This window comes from Vulpes vulpes, chromosome 15, assembly GCF_048418805.1.
Source record: "Vulpes vulpes isolate BD-2025 chromosome 15, VulVul3, whole genome shotgun sequence".
Lineage (NCBI taxonomy): Eukaryota > Metazoa > Chordata > Mammalia > Carnivora > Canidae > Vulpes > Vulpes vulpes.
In genome coordinates, this window is record NC_132794.1 from 55,615,917 (window position 1) to 55,636,372 (window position 20,456).

Sequence of the window (20,456 nt, forward strand, 5' to 3'; positions counted from 1 at the left end):
GATAGATCACATCAATAAGAGAAAGAACAAAAACCGTATGATCATTTCAATAGATGCCAAGAAAGCATTTGACAAACTACAACACCTATGCATGTTAAAACTCTCAAAAAAGTAAGTCTAGAGGGAACATATCTCAACCCAATAAAGGCCATCTATGAAAAACCTATACCCAAGATCATACTCAATGGTGAAAGATTGAGAGCTTTTCCCATAAGATCAGGAACAAAATAAAGAAGTCCATTCTCATCACTTTTATTCAGCATAGTACTGGAAGTCCTAGCCAAGTCAATTAAACAACATAAAGAATAGAAGGCATCAAACTGGTAAGGAAGAAGTAAAACTCTATTTGCAGATGACATGATACTATGTATAGAAAACCCTAAAGACTCCACCAAGAAACTATTAGAACTGATAAAAAGTTCTTTTAAAAATTAGGTATGTTAGTGCATTATCTGTGATATATATTTTACAGTATTTCCTCTTAATTTATCATTTGTCTTTTACCTGGTTTATGGTGCTTTTTGCCACTTAAAACATTTTGATTTTTATGCAGTCAAATCTATCAATCTTTTCTTGGATTACATTGGATTTTTTCATCATAACTAGAAAGCTTAAATCTTACTATGTGATTTTAAAGGCTATGGAAATATGCTAAAAAAAACTAGCTATATCACAAAGGAACAAGCTCAGTGATAGCAGAAAAGGCAAAATATTTTGGGGTCTGAGTAGAGTTGCCAGGTAAAATACAGGTTGGATAGTTAAACTTAAATTTCAGATTTCAATGAGGGTTTTTTAGTATAAGTGTATACCAAATATTGTACAGGATAAACTTATACTAAAATTATTTGTTATTTGAGTTGAAATTCAAATGTACTGGGTGACTTCCATTTTCCTAAATCTGGCAACCTAGTCCTAAGGAAAGATAAATCCCTAATCTTGGAATATCCTCTGTTGACTATTTAGGTTCTTAGAAATAGATGAGTCCTGGGGTGGCTCAGTCAGCTAAGCATCTGACTTTGGTTCTGGTCATGATCTCAGGGTCCTGGGGTTGAGCCCCACATCAGGCTCCCTGCCCAAGAGGGAGTCTGCTTGTCTCTCTCCCTGAGCCTCCTCCTTACTTGTGCGCGCTCTCTCTCTCTCTCTCATAAATAAATAAAATCTTAAAAAAGAAAAGAGATAGAAGAAATAGTCCTCCTGACTAAGTGCTCTTGCATTCCATGGTTCTCTTACAGTCATTGTTAAATTTGTATCTGCTGTTACTTCTTTTGTCAGATGATTTCTGGTCCATCACAAAAATACCAATTTTCAGAGGCCAGTAGGATGGGGTGCATAGAGCACATACCTGGCTTTTAATTCTGGCCACATGATCCTGGAAAGGTTTTTTATTGCATTTAACCCTCAAATAATATTTACGTTACATAAGTAAATGAATTAAATAGGACTTACATATTATAAGTACTTCATAAGTTTTATCAATTGTTATTTGCTAAGCTCATAATTTTGACAAATATAGTTAAGATAGGTCTTTTCATCAGCGAAAGAGAGATATGAAATCATAGTATTATAGTCTGTTAGTGAGTATACCTATTTCTCAGATAAGAATACCAACACAGAGCTCATCATTATGGTGCTGGGGGCAGAGCTCTTCAATGATGCTTCCTAGTACAAAGGTCAGCTCAGCAGTGAGATGGAAGATTGGACAATGTTTTGGGACAAAGTAGGATTGAATATAGTACTGGGAATGAGTGAAATGGACACAGGATAGAGTCAGGGAATGGAGGGTAGGAACTGACAAGGAAGCCAAGATAGACAATGGGAGAGACTGAGAGGTAAATAGTATGAAAGGTTAATAAGTAAGGAAAATATTTAAGGAACAGAGTAAAAGCTCAAAAGCAAGGATGAATGTGAGAGAAAGAAGGAAAAAATTAAAGCCAATTAGAGGGAAAATTATATCATATGAATAAATGGTTGGACAAATAAGTGGGTGAACAAGAAATCAGAAAGTAAAGATGACCATGGAGAAAGGGTTGGCTCACATATTACAGTTTTTACCTATAATGTCCTATTTAATGTCCATGGTAACTCTGCAGTCAATGAGAAGGGTGGATATTTTTCCTATTTTACAGAGTGAGAAATCCAAGCCTCATAAAGGTAGTTAAATCACTTGCCTAGGATTGCCATATGAATCAATGCAGAGCTGAAATCAGATCCCAGAGTTCCTAGTCTCTCTCCCCACACTACACCCTTGTCCTTAGGGACTGCAGTAAGGAGATTGAAGGGCATGAGATCTAAATGAACCAGGGCATCTAAAGAACCCAGGCATTTGATATGTTCCATCCAGAGAGAGACCCACAGGCCCACTCCATGGCAGGAACAAGTTCTGAATTGTTCCAATCTTTGTAAAAATACAAGTGGAATTCTGTCTGGCTCTAAAACTAGGAGGCATACTCCTCCAGATAATTTCTCTTTGATCTAGGTGATCCTCCACTATTTGCAAAGTGAACCGTAAATTTGGTTTCACTTCACTTATTTTCAAAACCTGCAGGCTACCCACTTGTCACAGAAGCCAGAGTGCAGCCTCCCATCTCCAAGCTCATCTTCCAGAGTTTAATCCATGTCCTTTTGATGGGGCCAATGTACTAATTGGCAGACAACCAGAGAAAGCACAATTTTCCTATAACTACTCTGAATTCCTCTTTTGATGTCCGGTTACAATTCCCTCCACATGCTGCAGTGCATACAATTTCATCTGAATCAAATCCAGTTCTGATAATGCTGGGAAGCCACCGCACTGCTTGAGGAGAAAGATGCATATGCATAATTCTTTTCCACGGTAAGAAGAAATCTGGTAGAAAAGATTGTCATCAAAATAATGGTGCTTCTTTCCAAAAGTTTTCTGCTATCTGTATGAAGTCATCTTATTCAATCTTACCTCTTTTGGTCATAGTCTTATCAGCACATGTTCAGAAAAGATAAGCAAAACAAACACAGTCCCTAATGACAATAGGAATACCATCTTGGGGGAGCAACAAAATACCCTTAGGATCCTTCATGTGACTTGCACTCCTCTTGACTTTCAAAAGTGGTTGGCTGGGGTGCCTGGGTGCCTCAGTTTATTGAGTGTCCACTCCTCAGGTAGTGATCTCAGGGTCATGGGCCCAAGCCCCAAATTGCACTCTGCACTCAGCAGGGAGTCTGCTTGGGATTATCTCCCTCCTCTGTTGCCCCTCCTCCCATTCTTCTTTCTCTCCTTCTCTCTCAAAATGAATAAATCTTTAACAAGGGTTGTGGGAGGGAGCTGGAGAAAGACCACAGGGGTGGTGAGTGTTGAAGTGTAGCAGGAATCTTGTGAGGTCCAGGAACAATGGACTTCTCAATGCTTATGCCTGCTCACAGAGCATGAGCTTGATAAGTGCACCTATCTGCCTATCTCCTTTGTATCCATTCCTATCTTTATCAGTTTTCTCTCTCTGGCAGAGACTTTCTAAGACAGTATTCAAGCAGAAAGTAATGCTTTATCACAGCATTTCTACTTGAATTTCTACCATGTGCAAGACTGTGATCTATGTTCTAGTTTACCTTGTCTCTTATGCCTGCTAATTAGCCTTAACACAATTAGCCCTTGAAATATAAACATAATGATTTTGTTCTTCTTTCCAGTTCTATTTGGCACCAGCCATTATAGACTGGGCTAGGCAATAACTGAAATATAGCTCACCCCCCACTAATCTCTACTTTCTTTGTAATACCCTCACTTTGAGTGTGGTCTAGATCTAGTGATGTCCTTCTAACTCATGAAATACAACAAAAATCATAAGATTTTACTTCCTGGAATAATCCATAAGATTAGGTTACAGAAGGTTGTGATTCCCGTCTTGCTCTTACTCCCTCAGTTGTACTCACTTTGCCCTCTCATTGCTCACTTGATGAAGCCAGCTGCATTGTGAACTACTTGAAGAGGCCTGCAAGGCAAGGAAATAAAGGGGGCCTCTGGCTACTAGCCAGTGGGGGAACTGAGACCCTCAGTCCGATAGCTCTTAAGGAAACGAATCCTATCAACAATCATGTAAGTGATATGGAAATGGATACCTCTCCAGTCAAATCTTCAGAAGAGATTATAACTCCAGCCTTGTGAGAGACAGAGCAGAGGACCCAACTAAGCCATGCCTCAGCACATTCTCCCATAGTAGATGGGAGATTAATAGTAGATTAAATAATTACAGATTGATGGAAATGTCAACATTCATTTCAAATAATTCACTTACAATGTTTATTAAGTACCTATTACATGCTAGGTACTAAGGATGAAGTGATGAATAATAATAGACACAAGCCCTGCCCTCATAGAGTTTACCACCTAGAGAGGAAGTTTGATATTGACCCTGGTCAATTACATAGCAAATGTGTTAGGTATTAAGTTTCCTAAAGGAAAGGTACATGTGCTGCAAGAATATCAGAAATAAAGGGATTTTGCCTAGTGAGGGAAGTCATGGGAGACTCTGTAAAAGTGATAACTGAGGTAAATTCTCAAGGGTCAGTGGGAGTTCATTTGGCAAAAGTGAGTAGGGGAGGTGAAGGATAGGAGGAAGCATTCCAGACAAAGGGAACAATGTGTGCAAAGTAGCATCGTTGAAGAACTCCAAGATTTTTTTAATTATTTATTTATTTATTGTATATATTTTTTATTGGAGTTCGATTAATATAAAAAAGTTTTTTAAATAAATTAAGTACTTCAAGAAAGCCAGTAAGTCTTGAGATTAAAGAGTGAAGAGGGGTGTGATGTTTTTTTATATATTTATTTATTTATTTTGTATATATTTTTTAGTGGAGTTCAATTAATAATAATTTTTTTAAATGAAGTTCTTCAAGAAAGCTAGTAAGTTTGAGATTAAAGAGTGAAGAGGGGTGTAATGTGAGATGAATGAGACATAGGTGAGTGCCAGACCTGACCCTATTCTAGGCCAACTTTGAATAATGGGCATCTTAGGAATATCCAGAAAATTCATATAACTACTACATTCTCTTGGTAGCATTATAGCCAAGCATTACAGCCAAATTCTTTGGCCCTATTTTAGGGAGCTGTCTTTTTGAGACTTGGTTTAACAATGCCCTTAAAAGAAATCAGGACCATGAAGAATGAAAAGACCTCATCCCTGACCACAAAGAGTATGTGTTCTAGTTGGAGACTCCTCATTGAAAACACAACAGTCTCTGAATCACAACAGTACAGTGCACATAAAATAATAAATCAAATCCCTAACTGCCATAATAGAACTCACAATTAAATTACCCTTGGTAGAGGAAAGGGGAGATAAATGAGGAGTGAACCCCATTTAGTCTTGGCTATACCCAAGCCCACTTTCGAGTCTCTTTTTGCCTAGATGAGTCTCAGGCCTCTTGAAAGATATGGCACAGTCTGGCTCAAGAGAGGAAAGGTAGAGATCTCAAAAAATAAATGAAGACAAAGTCCTGTGAAACTGATGGAAGATTGCATAAGCAGAAGGAACCAAGAATACTAATAGGGAATTTCTGTGCTGAATGGTTTAAAGCCACCATTCCCTCAAGGACGCTACTGCCATTCTGCTCATTTTATACAGAAATGATAGAGGTGGCAACCACATGTAACTCACATGGCTGGCACAAGTTGATGTTCCATAGATATTTTTTGGACAGTTTGAGGAAAAGGTCATTCATTATATAGGAGCCCCTTCATGAGTTTTGCTCATGAACTCTGGCCATATGTATACAGAGACCCACTACCTGAACTCACTCCTGAATACCTGGAATTTTAGTGGATCTTGGGAAATCTTAACTGTCTTCAGTGATCTTGACTGCAGGGTTATAGACTCAGATTCAACCATCAATGAAACAAGAAAAAAAAACCACCCATGGAATTTTTAGGAATATGCAGGTTTTTGCTGATTAAAAATGGTCCCCATTTGTTAATTACAGTGTTTCTTGTACACTACTATATATGTTTTATCTCAGTCCACTTACAAAAATCCTTAAAGATGGTGCCATTATCTTCATTTTACAGTCTTGGTGGGGAAACCAAGACTCAGAAAGGTCAAGATAACTTCTCCAAGATCATAAAGTAGCAGAGGTGGAATTTTAACTCAGATGGGTCTGTTTCTGGAAACCAACAGCTTAATACCAACATCATGTGCTCCTCAAAGTTTTATGTGACTCCCCATTCACTAAGCCCCCATTGGACTCTGAACATACTTAAATTACAAGCTTAAAATACTGTATAGTAATTATTTAAGATTTCATGAAATTCTCTTTGAGGTCATACCCTAGCACTGTGCCTGGCATATAGTGGGCCCTCCAATATTTATAGAATAAATGAATGTGAATTAAGGGATTTCTCTAGAAATAAGGTACAGACTAATTTTAGAGAAAAGAATAGCAATTATTCTAAGGAGCCAACCAGAGACTGCTTACTGTCTTCCTTTTCTGACTCCAGAAGAGAATTTTCCTTTTTGAAACAGATACCCAGCCTCTTCCATTAGCTAACAGAGGGCCTTGGAAGTGTCAGGAAGCCAGAACCCCTCTACTGCACTCCATCCCTCCCCCAGGCCTCCATCAGAGCATCCTGATCTGAATACAGAGCCTGGGGCCCTAGGCACATACTCTTTAAGATGTAGAAACATCTTTATCTATGGGGTGAGACCCAAGATAAAGACTTAGCATGACTTAGCATGACTCAGTGAGAGCCCAGGGAAAGTGAGGGCTGCTGTGGTTTCTCCTCTTTCTGTGGAAAGGTCAGCCAGTCCTGGGCCTGGGCTCTCCCATGGGGCCTGAGCTGCTAGCCTTGTCCCCGCTCTATTCACTTGGCCCCACAACTCCTCCTTCTCTTCCCACAGAGGCAGGGTGACACCTCAGTGGACTCAACATCTGAATCATATGAGGAAGTCTAGAGGGAGGAAGTGAGAGGTGAGGATACATGTTCCTTCCCCAGCTGAATGAATAGTTCTACTAGTCATAATAACTGGCAGTCACTGGGTATGTACAGTATGCCAGCCACTGTGTGAAGGGCTGTAATGCACTGTAAGTATTCTTCCTCTTACTAAGTACTTACTGTGTACCAGTCACTATTCCGGGAGCTTTACAAGAATTAACTCATTTAATCCTCACAATAACCCCATGAGGTGGACTCTACTAATCTTATCATTTTACAGATAAGAAAACTGAAGCAGGCAGAGAATAACCAACTTGCCCAACAGAGCTTCTTGTAGTAGAGAGGGGTACAAACCCAGGGGGCCTGGTGTCAGAGCCCATCCACTTAATGACTTACATATATAATCTACCTGCAAAATGCCTCTGCAATGGCATTCTTCCTGTTTTACAGATGAGAAGCCTGAGGTTCTGAGGACATGAAATGATGGGGTTAGATATAGAAGCAGTGAACTAGGGTAGGAAGAATGTGACTTCATTCTACTTCCAGAGCTTGAGCTCTTCTGTAGCACTATCCTTAACTGAAGACCAAATGGAGTCTCTAATTGGAAATATTATTTACAAATCACCAGAAAGCCAGGGATTATTCTCTAGATGATTCTAGAGCTGTTCATTTAATCCTTGCAGGATGTCCTATTCTCAGAATGGCTGCTGCTACCACCCATTGACAGACCTAAGGCCCCTCCTCAAAATTCTCACAAGCTTGGGGGACAAGCCAGCCTGGTTCCTAGCTCTACCCAACATGGCTCTTTGAAGCTCACTCCAGGACCTAGGAAAGAGCTCAAAGACCAGGGCACAGGCTGTCTGCTCTCTACCCAGTAACTCCACATTAAGAAGCTAGGATGCCAAATGAAATCCCTCATATGTGTACTACCTTCTTTCTAATTTCCAGCCCCCTCTACTGTTTATGAAGAGTAAAAATAGATAGCTGTCTTCTAAGGAGCATTAGGTCACCTAGCCCAAGTGCACAGTGATTTTCAGGATTGATGTTTGCAATTATTCTACAGGTTTGACCAATGCCTGGTCCACAGAAGGAGGGGTCCATGACTAAGACAAGAAGGTGTCACTTATATTTTACCTCTGGGGGAACTATATTCACCTTGACTCCTCTCTAGGCATGTGGTTTTTATTACCTTAGCTTGAAACAGCAACTGTGTGCCTAAGAAATTTTACAAAGGTTTACGTATGGAAAGTATTTAAGGCTATGTCAGTCTCAGCTATGGGGACAGGTGGGGTGCAGCCAGCAGTTCTGCTCTCAGTTGCCAGACTGCAAGGAGAGGCTCTTGCCTCTTTCCACAAGGTGTTTCCAATAAGAGGGGCACATTTCCCTCATTAGAAATAAAACAAACACAGATTGATGATGTTGTGGTATTTCTTGGGAAAAGAGGAAAACAGTTTTCAGATGTCCTTGTTGAGCTCCTCTCATGTGCTTGTGGGTGGGGCTGGTTTGGGAAGGAGAGAAGTGTATTTATGGGGAAAGCAAGAGGAGCACCCCCACTATTCCACCACTGAGCCTGGCTCCCCAAACAGGGATGATGGGAATGATGTCTGCTCGGCTACATCTTAGACCATCAGGGCTTGAAGAGAGAATGAGTCCAGCCTCCCTATTTGGCAGATGAGGACACAGAGCCTAGGGAGACCAAAGACCTCCACCAGCAGTCAGGGAAGAGCTACAGCTAATCCCAGTCCAGTATGCTTTTCAGCATATTCCATTCCACACAGCCATCTCAACAATTGAACACACATCTATTCATGTGTAGCTGCAGCTTTAGGCAATAGTTCTCAATCGGATTTATGTAAAAAATGCCTGGGAGGCTTTGCAAAAACACCATTATACTAAGCCTGGAGATTCCTAGGTAATGAGACTGACATAAGGCCTCAGCCTGGGTAATTTTAAAAGCTCTCCTGGTATATTCATGGAGTTGAGAACCATCAGAATTGAAAGCCACTACTTTAAGGAACATAAAGATGAAAACAATATGTTCCCTTTCTTTCAGGAATTCACAGGGTGACAGATTTATGTAAATAACTTTCAATCTCCCATGCTAGGTGCTATATGAGGGCCAAGAAAAATTCAAGTGTGATCATGACTGAGCTATCCCCACCAGAGGACTAATTTGGGTAAACACTATTGTTTATTCCACCTAAGCAAAGCTTATTCACCTTTCCAGGCCTATCTCAAATCACCTCTCTTCCATAAAGCCTTTTTTAACAAGACTCCAAATATAATCAGTGTTCCTCTTCTCTGGACTCCTACACTATCCACAGGCTGTAAAGCATGATTTGGTTTAGCACCAAATTATATACAATTTCTGCTGTTAAGATCTATTAATCATGACATGAAATCTTCCACTTATTCAGTTCATACTGTGTACCAGCCACTCTGCTTCATGCTTTCCATCCTTTGCCACCAATATTCCTAGAGATCTAGGAATTCCTGGAGATCTATCACGCTCCATCTGCACCCATTATATGGATTGAGAAACTGAGACTCATAGGTATCAAGTACCTTGCCTAAAACCAGTTACTAAGGACATATGAATCCAAGTCTGTATGCCTCCAATGCCCATCATTTTATATTAAATATAAACACTATTTCTTTATCATAGCATGTACTCCTGATAATATTTTATAGGCTATAAGCTTCTTTGATATTCATTCTCTTATTTAATCCTGACTACAGCCCCACTGTCAGCTCTATTTGACAAGCAAGGGAATGATGTCTTAAAACATTAGGTAAAAGGTTCAAAATCCCATTGCATGACCATGACCCCATGTGTTCTGACTCCAAGTGCAAGGCTATTTCTACTTCTGTCCTGTGCCAAGTGCCAAGCTCTGTTGCTTGTTGACCTAAAGTCCCTTGAGAGTCTAGACTGTGTTTTATGCTGTTCCTATATTCTCCATAGATACCAGATATGCAGTCTATTGCTTTATTAATTGATTTTCCAAGAAGTAGCAAGAATGTCTTCCTGAGGCATTCTGTCCCTAAGGACCTGAAGAGCAAAACACAATTCTTTTGGGGCTGGAAAGAACTGCTGTAGAGATGTGACTTGTTCTTTTTAGTGCCATGACTAAATCACTGATCTTAAAAAAAAAAGTATTCCAGTCATTATTTTTGAAGGTATGATTTTTCCACTATTTACATAAACTAACAGAATCAAAGAGGAATGTGAATTAAGTGACCTTCCCATGATCATGGAGTAGACCATGGAAGATAGAAAGAACTTCTGTCTACCTCCTACAAAGTCTCTGATCTAAATCCTAGTCACCTGCCTGGGGCATAACAGTGTTTTAAAATTTTACTTTGTCATGTCCCATCTTGTTTTCCAAAGAATTCAAAGTAGTACACAATATGAATGGATACAATAAATAATGGTAAAATATAAACAAGTAAAGACAATCAAGGCTGGGGAAAATGGAAATATAAAAAGTCAATTTGAGAAAAAGTACTTTATTAGAGAAAAAACATTTGCCTTAAAGCCCAAAAGACTGCTTGAATTTAAAATAGATATCCTTCTGTGTGTGAGGTTCAGTTGATGAGGTATTTTTAAGGGCTTAGTAACTCCTGTGGGGTTTCACTTCGTGCCGGATATTGACCAGGAAGGATGATTAAAGCAGTGAAACTATAGAATTTATCCCCAGGATGTGGTCAATACAAAGTATTCATGCATCTGTGGTTAAATGGGAGATGTGTTTTCCAAATCTAATGTTGCCAAAAAGACCACGTCAGTGCTTTGTGCAGAACAGAATTTCTATTTCAAAAATAAGTCTGAATCATGACGATTCATTCATTTAGCAAATATTGTGACAATAAATTATCTGCCAGGAACTGTGCAACACACTTGGAAATTCAAAGACAAATATGACACGGAACCTTTCCTATAGGACTTCTCTGTCAAGAGGAACAGACAGGCTTAAAAGATATAATTGACATAATGATAACAAGTATGATTCTACAGATATGTATAGTGGATATAGAAACAGAGATGAGGTCAACCACTTCATTGAGGTTGGGTGGTATATCCTATCTTCTAATCAATGCTCATCAGTCAAAAAGACACCAGGGTTCTGGTACCATCCTTAATCAAGTGAACATGGGAGGGTTATAGAATAAGTAACTTACTTTTGTATCTTGCTAAACATCTCTATATTTCTGACTTGATAGTGTAGAGAAGTAAGGCAGGGAAAAGGCAGTAGTGCCAGCTTAAAAATCGTGATCAGCAGGAAAAGAATGGAGAAATGTGAAGAAATGCTATAGCAAATCTTTTATAATAAACAGGTTAGTGAGACTGATTTTTTTGGCATAGTATTGGCATTTTATTTTCGGCAATCCTCGGTAAAGGCACCTTCAGAGTAAAAATATCAACTTTCTAGCAGATTATACATCCATTCAAAACACCTCACCTTCACATTTAAAACAGAAATCTAGCATCCCGAGAGGGATGAAAATGGCAGGCTTTCCTGCCAGTGATCATCACCAAAAACTAGAAGCCAATGTCAAAAGTGACCAAGTATTTTAACCCTTTAGAGCTCTCAGTGCTGACTCGAAAATTTGGAGCAACTTCTTCTGGCTGACCTAGTTGAAAAATATTTTAATGGCCATAAAAAATTTAGAATTTGCAGAGTTATATGGAGAAAAGCAACCTGCATATAGAATTTACTGTGATTGATTCCAGTATGTGTGTCTGGAGAACTCCCAAAGCAGGGCTCCATAGCTAATTGACACATGCCTGAAGTTAGCTCAAGTTACTACTTTAGTAATAAAATCAGATAAAGAAACTTTTAAAGAAAATAACTTAGGCAGCCTGGGTGGCTCAGCAGTTTAGCTCTGCCATCAGCCCAGGGCATGATCCTGGAGTCCTGGGATCGAGTCCCATGTCGGGCCCCTGCATGGAGCCTGCTTTTCCCTCTGCCTGTGCCTCTGCCTCTCTCTCTCTTTCTCTCTCTCTCTCTCTGTGTCTCTCATGAAAAAATAAATAAAATCTTTAAAGAAAATAAATAAAATAACTTCCCCTTTTCTTCCTTATATTGACTCACAGGTTGGATGTTGAAGAAAAAAAAAACTTAAAAAGAAAAAGCTAAGGAATGCCAAATACTGGATATGTGGAGGAATTCGATAAAATGAAGAGCCTTAATGAGAAATGTGCACACTTGTGACCTAAAGGTAAGTCACTGGGACCTAGAAGGACTGAACCCATGGTCTAAGTGTATGTGAGAGATGGCATTGGGTAAAGAGCATAGGCCATGAGCTAAACAGACTCCCAGTGTTAATTCCCAGCTCCTTTGGGTAAGTTACCTAACCTCTCTGGGGTCTGGTTATTCCTCTCACTTGAAAACAGGGAAAATTATGGTGTCTGTATCACTGGGTTGTTGTAAGAATTGAATGAGATAATGCATGTGAGGCTTAGCACAAAACCCAGCACTTAATAAAGGCCAAGAAAAAAAAATGCTAACTGCTGTATTATAATAATTCTCTCATGTAATCCCCACAACTCTTTGAAGAATGTCCAATGATCATCATTTTCTCAATGGGGACATGAGAATGGAGACAATGAGTATCTTTGCTAACTTGTCCCACAGGTGACTTTCTAAGTATAGCTAATGCCCTGACTTCCCCCTCCCCTTCTTTTCCCAGGAAACCAGACTGCACAGAGTGTAGATGGTCCTTCACATCCTTCCTAAACCATCCTTTCCCATGGCTTTCTCCCCACCAACTCTCCCTTCCTAGTTCCTTAGGATCCTCATGTCTCTCCTTCTACCATGGGAACATTTTCCATTTTGTTGCTGGCTATTGTTCCTCAACTATCTTATGCCAAGAACACACAGGACTACCCCACTCTAAGCAATGGTATTAGAAAAACCCTGTGACTATTTGGACATCAGCTTGCCAGTCTCTGGAAAGTTTTTCAAGCATTACCTTTCCCTGGGTTTCTATTTTTCCATATTTTGTAAGCCTCAAGGTACTCTCTCCCAGATATGGGCAAGGTGCCCTGGAAAGATGAGAATATTTTAGAGGTCAGGGATGATCCCAACTTCCACTATCATTCTGTAGGACTATAGGCAGTCAATGGAAGATGTGATGTGATAGAGAAGAAAGGAGGGCAGAGGGAAGAACTTGTTTTCTAACATTTGAGGTGCTGTCATGAGGACAGACTTAATCAGTCTTTTCTCCAAGAGCAGAAGCAAGCAAGGGAGTTTTGATTACTGATTCAATTTCACTGTTGGTAATTGGTCTTTCAAAATTTCTATTTCTTTCTGGTTCAGGCCTGGGAGGTTATGTTTCTAGGAATTTATCCATTTCTTCTAGGTTGTATAATTTGTTGGCATATAATTTTTCATTGTAATTCTTACAGTCCTTTCTATTTCTTTAGTGTCAGTTGTTATTTCTCCTCTCTTACTTCTGATTTTGTTTATTCAAGCCCTTTCTCTGTCTTTAGATGAGTCTGGCTAGAGGTTTATCAATTCTGTTGATCTTTTCAAAGAACTACTCCTGGTTTCATTGATCTATTGTTTTGGGTTTTCTTTTTTTTTTTCAGTTTCTATTTCATTTATTTCTCCTCTAATGTTTATTATTTCCTTCCTTCTTCTGGCTTTGGGGACTTTTTTTTTTTTTTTGCTCTTTTTGTACTAGCTCCCTTCAGTGTAAGGTTAGGTTGTTCGAGATTTTTCTTGCTTCTTGAGATAGGCCTGTTTTTTTTTTTTTTCAATGCTTAAATTTACTTCCTTTTATTTATTTTTTAATTTTTTATTGGAGTTCGATTTGCCAACATATAGCATAACACCCAGTGGTCACCCTGTCAAGTGCCCCCCTCAGTGCCCATCACCCAGTCACCCCAACCCCCTGCCCACCTCCCCTTCCACTACCCCTTGTTCATTTCCCAGAGTTAGGAGTCTCTCATGTTCTGTCACCCTCACTGATATTTTCCACTCATTTTCTCTCCTTTCCCCTTTATTCCCTTTCACTATTTTTATATTCCCCAAATGAATGAGACCATATAATGTTTGTCCTTCTCCGATTGACTTGCTTCACTCAGCATAATACCCTCCAGTTCCATCCACGTTGTAGCAAATAGTGGGTATTTGCATTTCTAATGGCTGAGTAATATTCCATTGTATACATAGGCCATATCTCCTTTATCCATTCATCTTTCGATGGACACCGAGGCTCCTTCCACAGTTTGGCTATTGTGGACATTGCTGCTATAAACATTGGGGTGCAGGTGTCCCGGCGTTTCACTGCATCTGTATCTTTGGGGTAAATCTCCAGCAGTGCAATTGCTGGGTCATAGGGCAGTTCTATTTTTAACTCTGAGGAATCTCCACACAGTTTTCCAGAGTGGCTTCACCAGTTCACATTCCCACCAACAGTGCAGGAGGATTCCCCTTTCTCCACATCCTCTCCAACATTTGTCGTTTCCTGTCTTGTTAATTTTCGCCATTCTCACTGGTGTGAGGTGGTATCTCATTGTGGTTTTGATTTGTATTTCCCTGATGACAAGTGATGTGGAGCATTTTCTCATGTGCTTGTTGGCCATGTCTATGTCTTCTTTGGTGAAATTTCTGTTCATTTTTTTTGCCCATTTTATGATTGGATTGTTTGTTTCTTTGCTATTGAGCTAAATAAGTTCTTTATAGATCTTGGATTTTTTTCAGGCTTTTTATTGTGGTTGAGTTCTAATTTCATAGAGTTGTAGTCAGAAAAGATGCATGGTATGACTTCAATCTTTTTAAATTTTTGAGACTTGTTTTGTGGCCTTAATATGTGATTGTTCTGGAGAATGTTCCATGTGTACTTGAGTATTCTACTGTTTTAGGGTGGAATGTTCTAAATACATCTGTTAGATCCATCTGGTCCAATGTGTCATTCAAAGCCAATGTTTCCTTGTTGATTTTGTGTTTGGATGATCTATTGATGTAGTGGGGTGTTAAAAAAACCCCTATTATTGTATTACTATTGATTAGTTGCTTTATGTTAGCTATTAGCTGCTTTTTGTATTTGAGTACTCCCATGTTAGGTGTGTAAATATTTACAATCATTATACCTTATTGAGTTCTTCACCTCTTGTTAGTTCTTTTTTACATTTTCTATCTCTTAGTTAAAGGTCTCACAGAGGTCCTTTACTCTTCTTAAGTCCATTGAGTATTTTTACAACCATATTTACATCTATCATGCATATATGACTTATCTCCATTTTGTTTAGCACTTTTGCTGTAATCTTTGTCATTTTCTTTCATTTGGGGCATATTGCTCTGAATCCTCGTTTTGCCTCTGTCTTTATCTGTTTCTAGGTGTTAAGAAAGTCATCTATGTCTCCTACTCTTGAAAGTAGTGTCTTTATGAAAAAGAGGTCCTGTAGTGCCCTGTAGTACTCTGTCCTCTGTTTGCCAAAACCTTGTGCTCCAGGAATGTCTCCTATGTGTGCTGTGTGTGCCTTACTGTTGTGGCTGAGCTGTGTTTGCCTTCAGTCCAGTGATTTGCAATGGCTTTTTGCCGGTTATGGGTAGGGTTTGGTCCCTGTGTTCTTATTGGGTCAGCCTGGGGATGTCTTGGACTTGAGTTGAGGCAACCAGCTGTTTGCCAAAGATACAATAGCACTGAACCTCTTTGACATGGTCTCTTCTCTACATTTAGCTGTAGAGAGTCTGTTCTGCCATTCTTTGGGTCATTTTCTGGATTATTTATACTGATATTAGTGTTATATAGTTGTATCCCTGGGAAGAGATGAGCTTAGGATCCTCCTATTCCACCATCTTCCTCAGAAGTCCTATATGATACTCTTTTAGAGAAAGTTCCCAGGCCATTTGCTAGAGAATCAGGTAGAAAGCCCATGTCAAGGGTAAATGGCACTTAATAAGTATACAATTGGAAATAGTCTTTGGGAGCTTATATCTGATATCTTTGATTTAAGTCTAGTGGGTGGATAGATTAAGGAATACCACCATGGTGTGGGTAAAAGGAAGTAGAGTTAGGGATACGTGTAGGGGGATAAGCACAGCACAAAAGCCCTACAAGCAACCTGTATAGATTTACATACTTCATTGGACTCCTTCTCAGAATAAGCTGATAATGATGACTATAATACAAAATAACAAGTCAAAGAATTATTTAATGGGTATGGGTTTGCTCCATAGAAGTATGATGTTAGAAGTGTCACATTCTTTTACCTTTCTATATCCAATTGGACGAACTCTTTATCTCTAGTCTTCCCACTCCATCCCCTTGTTTCTTAAAAGAGTCTCGGGTCTTATCTGGTCTCAGGAACCTTTATTTCCAAGGTCTATTTGTCACTACTGCTGACATCTGGCTCCTCATTTCTTGCCGTAGCTGCCCTTCCAGCTCCCTGCTGGGTACAGACTGAGGTACAGGGATAGGGGCCATGGCTCTGAAGGTCCTGGTATTTGCTGACCACCTCCAGGCATAGAGATGTTATACCACTTGCCATCTCTTGGGGCTCTGTAAGGCAGTAGGATTAGGATCCCTAGTGTTCAAAAGAATGCACTATCCTTTCATCTCCCAGGTTTAAGAAATCCAGATCTTTCCAGCATTCATTCACTGAGACCTCTCCTCAACCCCTAGTGTCCCTCCTTCTCTCCACAATCTAGCTTTATCTACCTTCTATTAGCCAAAAATTTCAAAACAAATCATGTTAAATCTCCTTTGGGCAAGTGAAATACAGCTGCCTGGAGCACAGACCTGCAGTTGCTCTTTTTGGTAAACTGGACAGCTTGTAGTTATTTATTTAGCTTTTTGTATGAACTAGGCACTGTAACAAGTGTTTTGCAATAAGCATTGTTTTATCTGATCCTGACAGGATCCATATGGGTAGGTAAGATTACTACTTCAGTCAAATGCGTAAGAAAAGTAAAGCTTGAAATGATAGTCAAGACACCTGCCTAGGGTGGAGCTAAACCCAGGCTACCGACTCCAGAACCCAGACTCAATCACCACATTATCTGCCTTCCTCTTTAAAATTAATAAGCAAATCTCCTTTTCTCATTCTTTTTGTGAGGATGCTACAGTGAAAAATAAAAAATAGTGAAAGGGAATAAAGGGGAAAGGAGAAAAAATGAGTGGAAAATATCAGAAAGGGAGACAGAACATGAGAGACTCGTAACTCTGGAAAATGAACTAGGGGTGGTGGAAGGGGAGATGGGCGGGAGGTGGGGGTGACTGGGTGACAGGCACTGAGGGGGGCACTTGACGGGATGAGCACTGGGTGTTATTCTATATGTTGGCAAATTGAACACCAATAAAAAATAAATTCATAAAAAAAAGAAAGAAAAATAAGATACAAGTAAATTAATCAGATTAAGTTGCCCAAATGATACCTATTAAATCCCAGAGACTCCATAGGCTACACAGCAGGGTTCTAAAAAGGAAATGATGTTCTCTCAGCATGAGCAAAACCTGTTAGATCTTGTGAAGCTGCCACATAGGTTATTTATCCTGTGGAGTGCTGGGGGAGTGCATCTGTGTGTGTGTGGGGGGGGGGCAGTTGTAGTAGTACTCTCCTTGTTCTAGGCATCACCAGTGCTCTGTGGAAGCTCCCTGCTAGATTCCCTTGGGAGAATGCCCTCTTGCATTCTTTTGTATCAGGAATGTATGCAATGGCATCTTTACAACAATAATTGGCAATATTGTTTTTATTTTCAAGTAATATATAAATTAATGGTGCATCTTTGAAATGAAGGCATCTTGAATTCAATGAACTATGGTTTGTTGAAAAATTCTAGATCAGAACCTAAGGGCAGGAAAGAGAAAATGTCTCTGCTTCTTATGTATCTTATCCCCTCCCCTCTCCACACTTGTTATGGGTGCCAGCCACCATGAGCAGTGGGGTAACAACAGTTTTCAATGGCCCACATCCATCCTTACTGTCCAGATCCCTCACAAACTGATTAATAATTTTAATATATCCCCAATCACCTAATTATAATCCCAAATTAATCCTTTTTCAATCATCACTTAAGGAAAGTGATATCATCTCAAGAAAATAACAGTTTTATTTGAAACTTTTTCTAAGGAGGTGCTGGAGTCAGAGAAATTCCTTTTCAATCTCTGTGCATCAGCTGTATTTATATATTTATATAGCACTGCACACTGAGGAGAAAGAAAAGAGACCAGAAGTAAAATCATCAACCTTTAAAGAAGGTTCATTCACTTCATATTTACATAGAAGAAGGCATGGAGCACAGAAAATTTTTTTATATATTTATATATTTATATATATAAATATATATATTTATATATAATAATATATAATAATATATATAAATATATATAAATATTTATATATTTATATATATTTATATATTTATATAGCACTGCACACTGAGGAGAAAGAAAAGAGACCAGAAGTAAAATCATCAACCTTTAAAGAAGGTTCATACACTTCATATTTACATAGAAGAAGGCATGGAGTACAGAAAATTTTTTTTGACGAGAATGAAATGACTAGGTTTCTCCTTAATCATTACTTCCAAATTAAGTTAACCATCATCTTTCCATGCATCCTGGTTCAATAAAGATTTTTCTGTATAAGCCCATGGCTGCAGTTTATTAAAAATTTAAACTTGCCCTTATAAACCTTACGGGAATCTGAATTGAGATAGCCAGAGATTCTGGCCAATTCATCATTATTATTTCTTGAACTCTGGACGTTTATTTACGCAGCTCCAAACTGATTTGCATTCTGCGCCAGTTACAGGAATAGATCTGCCAGGAAGTTTTGAAACTCGAGAATAGATAGGCCCCTTTCTTGGTTAAGTCATAGCTCCACAAGTACAGATTAGCCCAGCCAGGTCCTCCAAATCTTTTGCAATGAGCATTTTGAAACACATGGGTCATTTAGTTCTGGTTTCCAGGCAGTTTGGTGAAATGCTTAGTCCAGTGAATTGCAAAAGTTTATGATTTCTCACTGAGGAATGAAATGTGACGCAGTAAAACAAACTTCAGACATTTAATACCAGATGTTAATGTAAAAAATGGGAAAATTGTGGCCCCACATGATTTTCTGAACCTTGACCACTAAAGCCCATCATAGTCTGGAAACTATCATCATTTCTGGTTTCCTCTACTATTAAACTTTATATCTAATTTTTTTTAAAAGATTTTATTTATTTATTCATAAGAGACACATAGAGAGAGAGAGAGAGAGAGAGAGAGGCAGAGACACAGGCAGAGGGAGAATCAGGCTCCATCCAGGGAGCCTGACATGGGACTCGATCCCGGTTCTCCAGGATCAGGCCCTGGGCTGAAGGCAGCACTAAACCGCTGAGCCACCCGGGCTGCCCTATATCTAATTTTTTTTAATGTGAAATAATTCTGAAGGTTTAATGGATATAATTCGATCATATCAATATTAAGGCATTTTGTGCACACACTAACAGAATAATGCCATTCCTTGTCATAAAATTCAGAATTACAGCTTTTCTGAATTGTGGTACTTTCTAAAAATCTTAAAAAAAAATAGTTTGCTTGATTATTTTCCTTGCCTGCACTCCACACCTATCTAACTTCATGAAATACATAAGAGAAAGAAAACAAGGGAGGAAATCTTGCTTATTTGCATCAAGAGGAAAAGTAACACCTGAAATATACCTTTCAAGACATGTTGACATTTGTTTGCCCTTCTTCTCTGAATCTGTACACTTGAGAAATTGAATTACTGCTTTAGAAGGAGGTTGCACTATTTATAAATCCCATGTCTATGAGGAGATCCTAGTATGGAATGAGGAGTAGTAGCTAAGAAGCTCTGGATTTGGTGGCCGATCTGAGGGGATTCTATTATTTTCTGTGTGATATTGGACAAAGGATTTAACCTCTCTGTGCATCAATTTACTCTTCTTTTTTTAAAATTTAAATTCAATCAATTAACATATATTTTTAGTTTCAGAGGTAGAGGTCAGTGATTCCTTAGTCTTATGTAATACCCAGTGCTCATTATATCACATGCCATCCATAATGCCCATCACCAAGTTACCCACACCCCAGCCCCCTCCAGCAACCCCCAGTTTCCTAGGATTGAGTGTTTTATGGTTTGTCTCCCTCTCTGATTTTATCTTGTTTTATTTTTCCCCTCTTCCCCTATGACCCTCTGTTTTGTTTCTTAATTTCCACATATCAGTGAGATCATATGATGATTGTCTTACTCAGATTACCTTATTTTGCTTAGCACAATACCTTCTTAGTTCCATCCACATCGTTGCAAATGGCAAGATTTCTTTTTTTGATGGCTGAGTAGTATTACATTGTTTATATATACTACATCTTCTTTATCCATTCATCTGTTGATAGACATCTGGGCTCTTTTCATAGTTTGGCTATTGCGAACATTCTTGCTATAATCATTGGGTTGCAGGTGCCCCTTCAAATCACTACATTTGTATCTTTGGGGTGAATCCCTAGTAGAGCTATTGCTGGGTCATAAGGTAGGTCTATTTTCAGCTTTTTGAGGATCCTCCATACTGTTTTCCAGAGTGGCTGCACCTGCTTGCCT

At 39.1% G+C, this 20,456-nt stretch overlaps 1 long non-coding RNA gene across 1 annotated transcript in view; it reads left to right on the forward strand.

Annotated features, from left to right (window-relative positions):
- Positions 1-20,456, forward strand: part of LOC140595627 (uncharacterized) — a 109,079-nt gene that overhangs the window by 70,187 nt on the left and 18,436 nt on the right. Inside the window, exon 3 of the long non-coding RNA XR_011997380.1 lies at positions 11,997-12,121. This is a non-coding gene — a long non-coding RNA (uncharacterized lncRNA). The remainder of the gene's footprint in view (positions 1-11,996; positions 12,122-20,456) is intronic.